Raw genomic sequence first — 14825 nt, 5'->3', positions numbered from 1 at the left:
TGCAGAGACCTTACTTGGGACAGTGATACCTCAAAACCAGTTGTAGTGGAATTGCTACAGCACAATGTGCATTCAGGGTGCAATTGTAGGTTACTGTAGGGATGCATTTCAAGGAAGGTCTGGAATGGGATAAAACTAAGATACTTTAAAAGCTGAAGCCAGCTTGAAACCTTTGAAAATACTTTTGTACAAACAACTTAAAATGTCATTTATTTTAATGCTTTAGAAAAGCTCAGCTCCAAATATTGCCTAAAGGATCTCTGCATTGGGTAGAACTAGGATATAATTTGAATGGTTATGCTTTTCCTTTAGGACATGTCTACAGTGTTGGTGCAGAAGGAAGGATTGAACTGGTGAATGTGAGAGTTAATTTCAAGCTGTTCAGTTAGATCTGTTCTGTGGACACCCATCCAGAGTGGAAGTGGCTTTAATTTAGTTTGTCTTAATGAATATTTTTTGTGGCTAAACCCTAAGGCTACAGTTAATCATAAAAAAGGTATAGATCTGTATAAATGTTTGTGCAATGGATGACTGATTAATATGGTAAGCAATTTCATCTTAGATTATTAAATCAGGTGTGAACTGGCTTGCTTGGGTTGGAGCAGTGGTGCTTTTGGAAATCTGGAATGTGTTTTTCATATGGCTTGTTGCCATACTTAATATCTTCAGGACTGGACAACTTATTGTGCAACACTGCTGACTAACCTGCTTTGAAAGAAAATCTGGAACTACCAGAGAAAATACAGATATTTTTTTTTCTGAAGAACAGATCAAACTTTGTATTTTTTTCAGTTGAATGTCATTGACGTATACATAAAATTTTCCATTTTTTGTTCTTGAACAACAGCAAAATTATTCAAATTACAGATGAAGTTACTGCTGTCTCAGGGCCCAAATTTACTACAATTTATTAAAATAACTCGTATTTTATAAACCACAAACATGACCCATGGAAATCATTGGTCAGCACTTCTTAGTATGCTAAATCAGCACTAGTTTCTTCTAGGACATATACTCCCCCCCTCCCCCTAGTTTATTTTTTTGGCTCCTTCACTGTTGGGAAACCAGGAGTTGAGGAAAAAACAAGTTTTCCTTGTTTTCTGTCTTTGAAAACAAATTATATTGAGATGATGAAAGCTGTTGAGTGTAAAACTTCCCTAGGAGATGGGAACCCAAAGCTGTGGGTTTGAGTTGCTGTGTGTCGGTCAGTCTTGCAATCAGTTAGCTTCAAATGCAGGGCTTGTGCTGACAAATTGGCTTCTGTGTTAGGGATACAGAATTCTTTTCATGTTCTTAATGAAGTTGTGCAAACGAACCAACTCAGAATGTTGGTTGTGGACCTGTGTTTGGGTCTCTGATCATCCCTGCTGCACACAGATGGTCTTTCTCTTCCATGGCCCCTTCAGTCATTCCCTTTGCCACACATCTCTCATACCTCTGGCACCCTCTGCTTCCCCATCTTTGCTGTTGCTTTGCTTAAAACACTCTCCAGATGTTTTTTTCCCCTTCTCCCTCCATTTTTATCTTCCTCTCCACCTCCTGGGGCTGCTGGCTGGGCCAGAGGTGGGGGTTGCTCCTGGTGTGGTGTCCTCAGGTGGTGATGTGCTGCTCCAGAACTCAGTGCTGTGTCTCCTGCCTGGAGAGCAAAGGATTGTTCTGTACTCCTGCAGGGATTTCATGTCCTTGAGGCCTCTACCTCAGGGTTTAGTTGGACTAAGCCAATATGGCCAAAAGTTTCTGGAGGAGAGGCAGTGGGACAGTTGGGTGGCATGAGCAGGTAAGACCAGTTGCCTGGGAAACAAGGGTAACATGGCTTTGGGCAGTGGGATTTCCAAAACTTTGGTGTAAATTCAGCTTGCAACAAATGAGTAATTGAAAAGGATGATTGTTTTGTAAGAAGTGGATTTCTTCTCTGTCTTCTAACTTAACAGTGGAGAAATCTAAAGGCTGCAACTGTGCGAAGAGAAATGGAAGTGAACCTCTATGAAAACACCCCAATGCATGAGTCAAAATTACTTTTATTTGGGGAAGTAACAAAAATAGGCAAAGCAAGATTAAAACTTATGACTTAACTAAAATTTGAAGCACGGGAATTTAAAAACAAGTTTCACATGTTTCATTTGCAGACAAACAGATTCAGTTACGTCTGCATTGCACTGATTTTGATGGATTTTGTGTAATTTCTTATGCAAGAAATTGAAAGGGGAGCTGATGTAACTATTTGTCATAAAGCTAGCAGGTAAAAATGTTAGCTTTATGACAAATTAACAAGGAATTTTAGCAATGAGCCTGCATTAGCTCATGAGTTTGGAGACAGCACTGAGTAGATACAATTTACTCTGCATGGCTTTCTGCTTGGGTAATCCAGATACATATTTAGTGTCATTCCTAGTTTTTCTGAAAAGAAAGCCTGTTTCAGACAAAGTTCTGTGAATAATTCTCAGTGCTCTGTTGGCTTTTGATGCGTGGACTATTTTTTGTCAGCAACAATTTTGCTTTGAAAAGCAGCTGGGGCACGTTTGGTGACTTGAATTTTGTGTTTGTACTATAAATGTCATCTGTTCCACACAAAGTTGATTTTATTGCAGCAGTGTGTACTGACCTTTTGCAGTTTAATAGACTATGGTCATCTTGTCTGCTGCAGTGCTGCAGTGCATGCAGTAGATGAGGATAAACAAAGCTGTGTTCTTGACTAATTTGTAAATGAGGAAAGGATTTTCTTGATGGACTTTCAGTGCTAAGAATCACAGCTGATAAATAATAAATAGAATGTTTAGGTGAGCATCCTTTTTTCAGGGTGTTAAGTAAATGGGATGGGATTATATATATTCCAGAGATTTTTGCTTACTTGTGGGAAATGACAGCCTGAAATTGTAATGCAAAAAAACCCTCTGGATTGCTATAGGGCAACAGGGTGGCAAATGCAGGTCATTGGATTTGTCTGCAGTTGCAGATGTGTCTGTGTTGTGTAGTTTGTCCTCTGTGTGTTCCCTTTACACTCACAGAAATGAAGCAAAGCAGTAGCACAGTTAAATCAAAGCTGACTGGGCTTTCACTTCAGGCAAAAGAGTTTTGGAACTGCCTTGCAAATAAGCTGTGCATGTGGTGAGTGTGTAAATGACTCTGCCTTGTTTTCTTTGCACTATCTGGAAATCTGCAAATGGGACCTGTAGCTCCAGCTCTTCTGATAGAAGCCCCTTTTTATGTTGTTGTTGCTCTGGGTTTCATTGCTCTGTGGCATCATTTCACTTGCTGTGTTGTGGCTCTCTGCAGATGTTGGGATGATTACTGTGGTGCTGCCTGTGCTCTCTTACTGCTGCCCTACAGTGCTTCATTTCAGATCCCAGCTTCCATGGCATACTTGCTGTTCGTTTGACCCTAAAATATTTCATTTCTGACCAACAGCTGACAAAAGGGTGTTAATGAATATTGCATTCCAATTGAAATACGTAGTATTGGTTAAGAGCAGTTGAGCCATCTTGTATATTTTTAGTTCAGAAGCTGGAGGGAGGTTGCTTCACTAACTTGCAGCTGGGTGTGGTGTGGGGTTAACCGTATTAATTAAAGCTGGCTCAGAGGTTTAGACTTTAAAAAAGAAGTCTCAGAACCCCCGTGATAGTTTTCTGTTACAGATTGGTTTTTTTCTCTACAGAACAAGCTGGAGTTTTGAAGGTGAATGTTTTAGGAACACCTTTAGGAAAAGAGAAACCAGAAAAGGGGAGATGCAAGGTAGTGTGCAAAGAGAAGAAAAATGCCCTCAATGCCTTGGGATCTTTGTAGGGCTCACATGGAGGTATCAACTGGGAAGCTTTCATATAGGTCTCCTCTTCCCTTTGCTATTTCTGTAATTTATATTGCCCTGGTAGTTTTTTTTCCAGTGTAGGTCCCTGCCAACTCTTGTCCATCATTTGAGCTGGTTCTTGCCTATTCCACTTTTTTATTTTTACTTTCCTCAATCATGTAACAGTGCTTGCTCAAAGTCTTTTCTTCCTGCTAACATGCAGGCACTGCTCTCTCTTTACTCTCTTATTACCTGTGTGTCTCCTGCACTGTGACTGCTTATTGGACAAACAAGTATATTGGCATTCTTTTAGCTTTATTCTATAATTTTCCTTGTGTACATGAAACTACATGTGAGATTTTACAGAGGAGTTTCATGTTGAAACTGAAGGGAGCAGAAATGAAACAGGTGAAGGTTGATTTGTTGCCTTTCAGTTGCATGGAATTGTTACAGAAATGTAGGAACACAGGGACAGTCCTGCAAAGGAGTAGAGCAAATATGAGGAGGACCATTAGACTGGGAGGTGGCAGTGTTGCTGGAAGAAAAAATACTGGTTAATATAACAGCTTTTAAAAATTCCAAATTTATTGCTACCCAAAACAAGCAAACAAGCTGGGTATCCTGTTCCCAAATGAGTAGCATGGAAAATACCACTTTTATCCAATTCTTGTAAACAAAAAGCAAAATGGATTGTAATTCCACTGGATGTGAGGATGAAAAAGTCTGTAACTACTTCTCTAGCTTCCAGTTGAAAAAATGTATTTGATACACAGTAACAACTTGGACTTTTAATTTTTTTTTTTAAACTTTGTTTCAGAAATTTTGTTCTAAGTGAAAGCTGATGTAGGATATGACTCCTAAGTTCAGATTCTAGAAGCCCTTTTTATTAGAATTCCAGAAGTTCAGACTTCATCTAGCAATTGTTGATGCCAAGATTCATGTCAGGAAAATGCTTTCCTTGTTTTGATAATTTCTGACAGAATTTGATTTTGTTCAGGCCTAATCTATTGCATAAGCCCATTAAAATACCTTGCTTTTACTTTTTCTTTTTAGGAAGTTTTTTTATTTGGACAAGTCTTCACTGTTACAATTTTTTGATGTTTTTTTTATTTTATTTTATTGTAAACCTCATGCATTAAGCATGGCAAATGTGTCTAAACTGTGCTTTTGAATCTGCATGAGAGCTGTGGATGTTTCTTCATACTGACACACAGTACTGGGGCCACTGTGTGCAAATAAGAACCATATTTTTGGCTGTGGCAGCACTTTCAAACTTGAAAGTTAACGAAGTTGATGACCATTCAGTTTTTCTTAGACCAAGGGAAGAAAATGTAACAGTAACTGTGCAAGCTAAGTGATGTCTTGCTTTTTTTATGGCTTTCTTTTCCCTCCCTATCTCCCTCTCCAATTAACATCTGAAAGCTGTGTCCAATCAATACCAATCTGGAGGCATGAGCAGGCAGAAACCTGTTTGTGGTGTTGAAGCTGGGAGGATACTGGTTTCCCTTGTACCTAATTAGAAAGCTAAGCAATTTCAGTCATCTCTAAGTCAAGCTGCTGGCAATGAAGCTTGTATTTCTTTTAGCAAAACAACAGTTCTGCCTCAGTTTGATCACTGCTCTGAGAGTTCCAAGCATCTGCATTGTGCCTGTTGTTATCTTGATGCAGAAACGTGGAGGAAACCCCACCTGGAGGTCAGGCTGTTCCAGGGTGGCTGGAGTGGAGAGGCTTGCAGAAATGGGCCAAAAAAGGTTCATTGGAGATGGCACATGCAGGAAAATGTAGTAAGTTAAGTTGCTTCCAGAGTGTGTGGCAGCCAAAAGAAACAAGCAAGTGTGCAAGCCTCTGATTTTATGCTGACATTTGACAAAAAATAAACTGTATTCTGAATTACATCATTCATCTGTGTTAAATGCTTTAGAAGCAAGTATAAAGCTTACACAAGCAATAATAGCATGCTGAAACAAAGTGTTTGTGTCAGAGTGATACAGTGAATTGATTGGAGCTGAAAGTGAGTTCCAGAGTTTACTCTTAGGTTTCTCAACCCTTTTAAGTTGTCTGTGTAACTTGCTCACTGGCAATCAAGAGGTTATAAAAAGAGAGCCAGCTGATGTTGCAATCTAAGCACTGGCCATATAGTGGAAAGACTCTCCTTTGGCATGTTCACTAGGGCTATTTTTACCTGTTCCAGTAAGATCTGCCCTTGTGATGTTAAATTACAGGACGGTACCTGGAGTTATTTTGTTTTACACCAGTGCTGTGTGCTCTGCAGCAAATGTTCAATAAAATTATCAGGCAGAGACTAAAATTGTCTTAGGATCTAAAAATATTTTTTCTTAGGTCACCACAAATAATGCTGTGGCTGTAACCGTAAGAGATTCTTTCACTTTTGTTTGCATATTTTATGTCTGGCAGAAGGGTTTTTTTAAATTAGGGTTTCCTTTGTATATTGAGTGTTTTGTCTTTCTGAGTTTCTCATGTGGTGACTTTAAATAGACAATGGGATTTTTAAAGACAGGGAATTAACAGTGTAGCCCAAGAGTAAGTGTAGCAGGAGGTTTTTTGTCATAACTTCTAAAATGCCTAGCTGGCTTTAATTAAATTTTTAGCTGATGGTTCCTTCACATAATAGAAAATGAATTTTTTTGGGGGGAATAGATCTTCAGCACTGCCAGTGCTGCACAGAGTGCTGTATCTACCAAACTAATTGCAGTGGAAACAGCAAGAATGCCATGGTGGTGTAACCCTGGGGTTCAGTTGTAGAAGTATCACATGTAGGATGTCATACACACACATAGATGAGAGTGCTGAAATGCCTCAACATTCATGATTACCTGTTCTTAAATATAGTATCACCCAGGTCTGTTTTCTAAAGCCATCAGCATCTGATTCAAAAGTGACTTGACAGCCCTGAAACACAAACCTATCATTTTGAAACGGGTTGTTTCAAACTCTTATCCTGGCTATTTGTGCCATGAGGTGTATATTTGTAGTTGAAATTTTAATTTTTCAAGAGCAGTGGTTTGATAAATTGTGCAAATTCTACATCCCCATAGAGCACTCCTGCTGCCCTTGTTCCTGCTCTTGCACCATGGAGTGTCCCAGGTGGGCATCCTGCAAGCAGGCAGACTTCCTTCACTGTGGAGTAGTTTTCTTCTCCCTTTTTTTTTTTTTTTTTCCATTGTCTTAGGTGAACAATTCAAGTTCTCAGATTTAATTGGGTCTCACATCTGTTTTTGTCAGCACCCTTGCTTCTTAAATCCTCCTTGTTGCCAGTTCACAGAATTGCTCAGGCTGGAAAAGACCTTCAAGATCATTGAGTCCAGCCTTGTCCTAACCCTGTTACCCTGTTCCTGATGAGCCACCACTACACCATGTCCCCAAGCACCACATCCAGGTGATTTTTAAACACATTCAGGGATGGAGACTCAACCACCTCCCTGGAAGCCTGTTCCAGTTCTTAAAAACCCTTTCTGTAAAGAAGTTTCTCCTGGTATCCAACCTAAATCTCCCCTGCTGCAACTTAGAGCCATTTCCCCTTGTCCTGGCATCTGTCACCAGTGAGAAGAGACCAACCCCACTCTCACTACAACCTTTTAGGTATTTGTAAAGAGTGAGGTCTCCCCTCAGCCTCTGTTTCCCCAGACTATACAGCTCCAACACCCTCAGTCACTCCTCATAAGGGATTAGCAAATGTATTTACTGTTTTTTGGGGATTATCTCAGGAAAATGCAGGATTTTTGTTCCCTCACAGCTATTACTTTGTTTGCAGGTAGAAATATTGTAGCTGCTTCTCCACCCATTACATTTGCTTCAGTTATGATTTCTCTTCTAAAGGAGATTCCTTTTCTTTCTGGCTGATTTTACAATAAAAATGTTTTAGGTTTTCAGTATCTAAAACCTCTACTGGTTTTCTCTCCTCTTTTTCATCAATCATGCAGTTGTAGTGACTGGATTAATACTCTTAATATTTGTCCCACACTATTTCAGTTCAGTTCCTAGCTCTTGTTTTCCTCAGGCACTGGACTTGACAAATCTCTTTACCTCTCAGCTAAATGTGAGGAGCATAACTGTATTCTTGTTTTTACCAGTTTGCTAATGGTCAACCTAGATATTTAGAAAAAGAAACAAAACCAAAAAACCCCCAAACACCTCCCCACAAACAACAAAAATCCAACACTTCCTCCTGCACCCCCATAGCTGTATTTGTTCTCATGAGGTTTTCTTTCTCTCATCCTCTGTTTATTCTCATGGTTCTTCCAGTGGTCTTGGTTTTTCTTGCTTTTTTTCTGCTTCAAACCCCCCCCACATACTTTCTGTTCACATCACTTTTCACACCTTATTCCTTAGTAGTGTAATCTGTCAAAAATAAACAACAACACCCATCGATTAAGTGTGGATTAATTCCTAAATATATCACTTACTGGCTGTCTTTTGCTGTTCAGCCTGGAGAAGAGAAAGCTTTGCAGGGGCTCTTCCTCGTGTGTGTAAATACACTGGTGGGAGGGGATGAAGAGGACACCAGAGTTCTGGTGGCAGCACAAGGGGCATTAAGCACAAGTTAAAGCACATGAATATCCACCTGAACATCAGAAAGCATTCTTCCTCTTTTTTTTTTTTTTTTTACTGTGAGCCTGGGCAAACACTGGAAGAGGTTGCAGAGTGAGGCTGTGGTGTGTGTATTTGTGGGGCTGCTCAAACCTTAAGTGATGTGATTGTGAGCACTCTGCTGACACTGTTGGAGCAAGGGTTGGAAGGCAGCAATCTCAATCTCTCCCTTCCAGCCCCAGTGACTCTGATTTTGCCTTCCCTAATCATTTCTTCATGGGGTTGTTTGAGGAGCTGGGAATTAGGGTGGGAATTTGGGTAAGAAAGCATTTTACACATTTACTGTCTGGTGAATATTTGTGTATATTTCACTTGCATTTAATCTGAGGTTCCAGTCTTTTAGTCAAGATTTCTTCAGCTCCCCTGGCATAATTCTTGCTCTTAGAGGCAATCCTTATATGCAGGACACAGAGAGCCTTCAGAGACTTAGCTTCTTGGTGCTTCCTTTTTTGTTTGATTGGTTTGGACTCAAGATTTGTCATAACATTTGTGAGTCAGCAAGGTGTTTCTGTGTGCAGGGAAGGAACTGGTATGTAAGAAGAAAGTATTCAGCTTGAACCTAATTTTTACTTGAGTGACTTGCTACTTGCAAGAGGTTTTTGGTGTTCTTGAATGAGAATGAGATGATGTGGGAGCAGCATTTGGTTATCATGCAGTCTGGCTTTACACAGTGCATCTCATTACACTGAAATGTTGCATAGAGTGGCAAAAGGCTAGAACCTGAAATCCCCAACAATAGATGGGGTGCTAGGTTAACTCTACTGCTGATATGATTTAAAATAAATGAATTTGCTATGTTTTGCATGTGTATTGTCTATATTAAACCAGTAAATATCTAATGTTTTTGTTTTACCTCCCACAGATGATGTACTTCATCCTTTTGTCATAGGACTTCATTCACCTAAAGGAAAACTCAAGGTATAAAATCACTTTCTCTGCTTGTCTTCCTTCTTACCCTGCCCCATTCTTTCTTCTGAGGTGTCTGAGTCTGTCCTGGGGAAAGAGAAGCTCAAGCTCTGCACTTGCAGTCCTTCACTGCTACTAAAAATTGCTTTTTGTTTTTGAGCAATTCCATGGAAAGTGATTCCATGATGCTTCCAGTTGTTTCAGCATTTGCTTTATCAGAAGTGGATGTTTAACTCAAGGTCCTACTTTAGCTCTAGTCTGCATGGATATTTACTTTGCAGGGGGAAAGACCTTCCTCAGTTTAGAACTTTAGATCTTGATATTTGCCTGTCTTCTACAAATAGCATTTTTCTTTCCACACAACTACAGCTCTGTTGCAAATAATCCAGACCTAATGTAAATCCTGTCTGTGACTTTATCTGACTTTATGGTTGTTGAGATTTTTTTCTTTTTTCTTTTCTGTGATTTTTACCTCTGAAACAGAAAGTCTCACTTTGTTAAATAAATAAAAGCCCACCCAAACCAGAGCTGTATTTCATGGGTAGTAAGATAATGTGAGATGGAGTTAAAATGGAGTATAACTTATTTTTGGTGGCACTCAAGGAAGTAAATGTTTAACGTAGTCAAAGTAATTTTGCTTGTGTGTGGTTTTTATTTTCTAATTATGTTCAGGTTATATTTGCCAGAGCTGTCTATAACCAGAATACTTCTGTATCATGTTAGGTTTAGTTGATGTTGTGAAAGGGTAAGTTCAACTTTTCCCAGGTGCACTTTATTTTAAATATCAGGGAGAATCATTTGTTGTGTCTTCACACAGAAAAATACCTCAAGGTCCCTTCCAAACATTTTTGGTGTTATTGCCCCTGTTCCCTGCTGCTCCCCCACCCTGATCTGTAGGTTGGTTCCATGCCCAGGCTCTGGGAGCTGCAGAACTGAACTCCTGGGGGCACTGCTGGAGCAGCTACATTGAATAAACTCAATTTATTGGTTTAAAGCTGCCCTGGGTGACTGTAGAGAACACCTCACACTTGAATTAGCTGGGTGGTTGCATCCTGGTCTGTCTCATTGCCTGGTGTTTTGCCAGGGTATTTTCAGGAGTGCTGGACTGCACAGTTAGGAGCTCCCAGCACTCCTCACCTCAAGCCCTTTTCCTTTTTAACAAAGCTGAGGTCACTTTAAAGACTTTTGTGTTCTCAGTGGTGCTGTCCTCAGTCTTACTTCATCTAGGACATGCAACTGAGGGAGGACAGAGCCAGTGATTCTTTGTGCTGAGATTCCCAGTCACTTTTGTTTAATCCTTGAAAACTTGTGTGGGAAAGGCATTTCATGGATTGCTGACATTTGAGTAACTTTTTTATCCTTGCTGTAAAGTGGATGAGTTCCAGGCAACTGTAAACACAGTTTGGGGCTTTCATCTATACTTGAAACAATTAATGCATGAGCAAGCTCAGAATGCAAATAGGCACGTGTCTGAGAATGGATGTACAGTTGATAGAAAGTCTTGGGGGGGAAAAAAAATGCTTGTCTGAAATGTTTTTTGCTGGTGGATCTTTATTTGGAGTAAAGTTTTTTGTTTTTAAAGTTTTTTTGTTTTTTTGTTGTTAAAGTTTTTTTTTCTGTGGTAAAGTTAACATTATGGTGAAGAGACCATCTGATAGTAACCAGGGTGGCATATAATGTGGTTTTGATACAATCATATATAAGAAAGAAGTGTTTGGTATGGCTTTTATTTCTAATAATGCATTCTAATTTACTGAATTAAAAAATGAGGATGCCTGAAATAGCACTTCAGCTTTAGTAGTCTTCAGAATGTTAAAAGAACACATTTAAAACATTGAGGGAGCACCTCTCAGTATTTATTTTGATTATAAGATAAAAGTTATTAATTATTACATTAAAAACAGTGGAGGTTTTACTCCATGACAGAGCTGTGGTACTTTGTTAGCAAAACTTACAAAATGTGTGTGCAAATTTTGTGTACTTTCCTTGTCTGCCTTTTCCTTTTGTAGCTGTTTTAATAGCAATTTTTTATACCCTTTTCTAAATCTATACAATTTCAGCAGCATTAGTTAACATAAATTAAAAAATGGTTTTGAATGAGTGCTTCTTAACACCTGCTGCATTTTGTCTTTTTCCCTGGGATTGCTTTTTTGCTTTGGGAAAGGGGAAGGTTTGGTTTCCATATCCCTATGTGCTCTTTTACACACAAGCAGGATGTTCAGAGCTTCTCTTTCTGAAGGAATTCAGGTTTTATAGGGAAACTTGTAGAGCTCTGTGTTTGAACTTGATAGAAATTTCATGTTGAATGAAAGAAATGGGTCACTGACACAGGAATGATCAGTGTGGAGAGGACAACCCAAACAAGATCTTTCTAAAAATGGGTTAGGAGGAGTAGCCTGGAGCTGGGATACAGGAGAGCAGGCACAGAGCAGCCAAAAGTGCTGATAGTTTTGGTGACAAATGTGTGGTAACCAGAGTACAGCTGAGTGCAGCCAAGTAGTATGACTTGGTTTATGCTTAATAACCAAAGTTTTACTCTTGAAATTGACTCTTAAATAGAGAAATCTTGCAAAGGATTCATCAGTCTGTGTGTCAGACTGAGCTGTGTTCTGTGTGCCCTCCTTCCTGTAGAGCCTCATTGCTGGAAAACCAACGTTGGGTTTTTTCCTTAAATCCTCTAGATAGCAGCATAATGGCTGAAGCAGTAACTAAGAAATGAGTGGTTCAGAGAAAGAGAGAAAAAAGTGAGAAAAGATACTTCTAAGGTCAGCAAAACTGAGGCAGAAGTGATGTGTAATGTTTTTTTGTTGCTTGATGTTTGGGTTGTGTTTTGTTTTGTTTTTTCCTAAACAATAACATTTCTTTCTGTTAATGTTTAATTTTGTGTCTCAGTTTTATTAGGGGGGAGCTTGCTTTTTGGCATCTATCTCTTAAAATGAAGGACATTTTGAAGGGAAAATCCTGACCTTGCAAATGTGTGACAGATCAGCTTGAATTGTTTGGCTGACCCCAGCTTGTGTCCTTCATTTATGTTTACATTGATCATAGCTTTATTTATTGATACAGTAATGGCTCCAATTTATCTTCTACTCCTATGAAAAGCTACTTTTAAAAAACACTGCTGTATATCACAGTAGATATTTGTTTGGAGTGGGTTTCTTTTTTTTCTCCCAGACAACTGGTCACCCATGCAATATTCAATCAATTGAGAATGAGAAAAGACCACAGTTAAATGAATGATTGATCTTTTAGTGTCAGAGATGAAAACTTTCCTTATAAGCAGCTTTTAAAGCTTATATTTTCTGACAAAAGTGATAATATTGAAATGGATTCTGGTTCTTTGTGGTGTTTTGTCTTTGTCTACATGTATCTCATGAAATGTGTGACTATTAGTTGTTCATGTGGGTAAAAATGGCAGCATCTGTGTTGTTAGGAGAGGGAACTGTATTTTCTTTTTTGTTTGTTTTTTTTTTTTTTTAAAAAAAAAAGCTTTTTGTGTTTGTTTCAGAAATAAAGCAGGGGGCAAGGCATCTAAAGTTTGTAGTGAGGGCTTAAGTATCCTGCCAACTTTCAGGCTACTTCCTTACCAGTTTCAGCATTCCTTAAGGGAGAGAGACAGAGACTGGAAGTTTCAACAGTTCATACTAAATACTTTTTACTAGTCATGAAGAAAATTACAACAACTTAAAGGATCTTTTGGATCTGTATGAATGAGTATTTGATCTGAGTAGATCTGAGTGAATGAATATGAGTGAATTATCTCCAGGAATTTGTTACTGTCAGTGTGCACATTGCATAGCTATTGAGGATTTGGCTTTAATGCTTGTTCAAATGCTATCAAAATCTGTAATGATGCAAAAAGCATTAATTAAAGTGCAGTCTTGGCCACAGTGGGCAGTACAACTTATAGGTGGGATATGAGAGATTTTTTTTCTGCTCCAATTGAATGTTCAATAAGAAACAAGTCAGTATCCATTTCCCAGCAGTACTTAATCTACAAGAGGACTGATATACTCATTCTTTACTATCTGAAAATATTCTTTGAAAGCTGCTGTTGCTGTTTTTCAGTTGTAGACAAGCTGTTTGAAGTGATTTTCATGGGAGTGAAAAGCTGCAGGAAGAAAGATTTTAAAAAGTTGTATAAAACATTCAACTGGCAATGGATTATTTGAGCATGGCACAAACATAAATCTAATATCAGGCAACGATTTTGTTTACCTGCCTGTAACTCATTTAAAGGAAGAAAACCTATTTTTTCTGGAGTAGACAAACTGAGAATCATGTATTTATGAAGCCATCACTATGAAATCCAACCTGAATTCCAATCTAAATTTATCTTTAAAGGATATCAGCCATCTTTTCACTGGAGTGAGTCGGGGTGGATCTTGGGAGAGTTGGAGAAAATCAATTTAGTTTCAGTAGGAATGATTTTCATCAAATATTGGTTGGAGCAAATGACCCAAAATGAATAAACAAAGCAGTGGTAGGGCAGAGGCTGTGGGGCACTGAAAGGCAAGCTGTGCTGTGCACTCTTATCTCTCTGATAAGGTGACCAAAAAGCAGCCACCCTCTGTCCTGTGCAATAGTGTGTCTGTTGTGTTGGCTTCTGTGCTCAATGGACCCAACTAGAACCCATGTGTGTATGTGCAGTGTTCTTGATTACATTTTTTAAAATCAGTTCAGAGCTGATCAATGGCCATGCTAATTCCCTTATTTCATATCTATATGCAGTGAGCTGTTGAAGTTCAGAGTTTTTTGTATATGTGTATTTATTTTATTGTTTTATCTTTATTAGGGTAGCTTTCTTTACACAAGAGGGTTGAGGAAAAGTGTAAATAATTACTGAAATACTTTTTAAGAAGCAGTTTTTCTAACTGTCTCTATTCTTCCATGATAATGATTTGAAATAAGGAGTAGGTTTGAGAAGCAAACATGTCCAGGGGCTGCCCAGGCAGTATCAAAACATTCACCTGTTCTTGGCCTGAGAGTGCAGAGGTATTTCTGTGGAGCTGGAGCCTCCTCTCATCTCATCCCAGGTGTGGGTTGCCTCTGAACAGCTGCAAAAGTCAGCAGCAGGACACTGGATTTCTGATGTGTCTTCAGCAAGCTCCACCTTGCCAGCCATGGGCCCTGTACCACAGACCCCAGGAGCAGCCTTACAGCTTTTCCTCATGGCTTCCCTGCTGCTCCTCAAGAGGCTTCAAGTATCTTCTGAACTTCCCTTTGCTCTCCCCTACCTCTCTCTCTTCAGGCCACTTTTACATCTTTGGCTATTTCACATCTTCTCCCTTCCTTCTAGAAGTGTGTGTGTAGAACCTGTGGCCTTCAGTTTGGGCAGAGACAAGAGCTAAGGATGGTGTGTTTTAAATTTGCCTGCTGAGGTGAGGAAGCACTTTCATTTTCCAGAAGAAGAACTGGACATCTGTGAGGGCACCCAAGCTGCCAGGGGGACAATCATCAGTTGGAGCCAAAAAGGTGGCAGAAGTGGTGGCCTTAACTCTCTACCCTAGGATCAGGCCAAACATGCACA

The 14825-nt window shown here is 39.3% G+C and overlaps 1 protein-coding gene across 1 annotated transcript in view; it reads left to right on the top strand.

Moving 5' to 3' along the window:
- Positions 1–14825, top strand: part of RAF1 (Raf-1 proto-oncogene, serine/threonine kinase) — a 44748-nt gene that overhangs the window by 1510 nt on the left and 28413 nt on the right. The window contains exon 2 of the mRNA XM_071756442.1: positions 9252–9307. The gene's annotated coding sequence lies outside the window, so the exon portion shown is untranslated. The remainder of the gene's footprint in view (positions 1–9251; positions 9308–14825) is intronic.

The sequence above is a fragment of the Heliangelus exortis genome, chromosome 12 (assembly GCF_036169615.1).
Source record: "Heliangelus exortis chromosome 12, bHelExo1.hap1, whole genome shotgun sequence".
Taxonomy (NCBI): domain Eukaryota; kingdom Metazoa; phylum Chordata; class Aves; order Apodiformes; family Trochilidae; genus Heliangelus; species Heliangelus exortis.
Note: the sequence above shows the minus strand (reverse complement) of the source record. Positions and strands in the feature narration are given on the sequence as shown.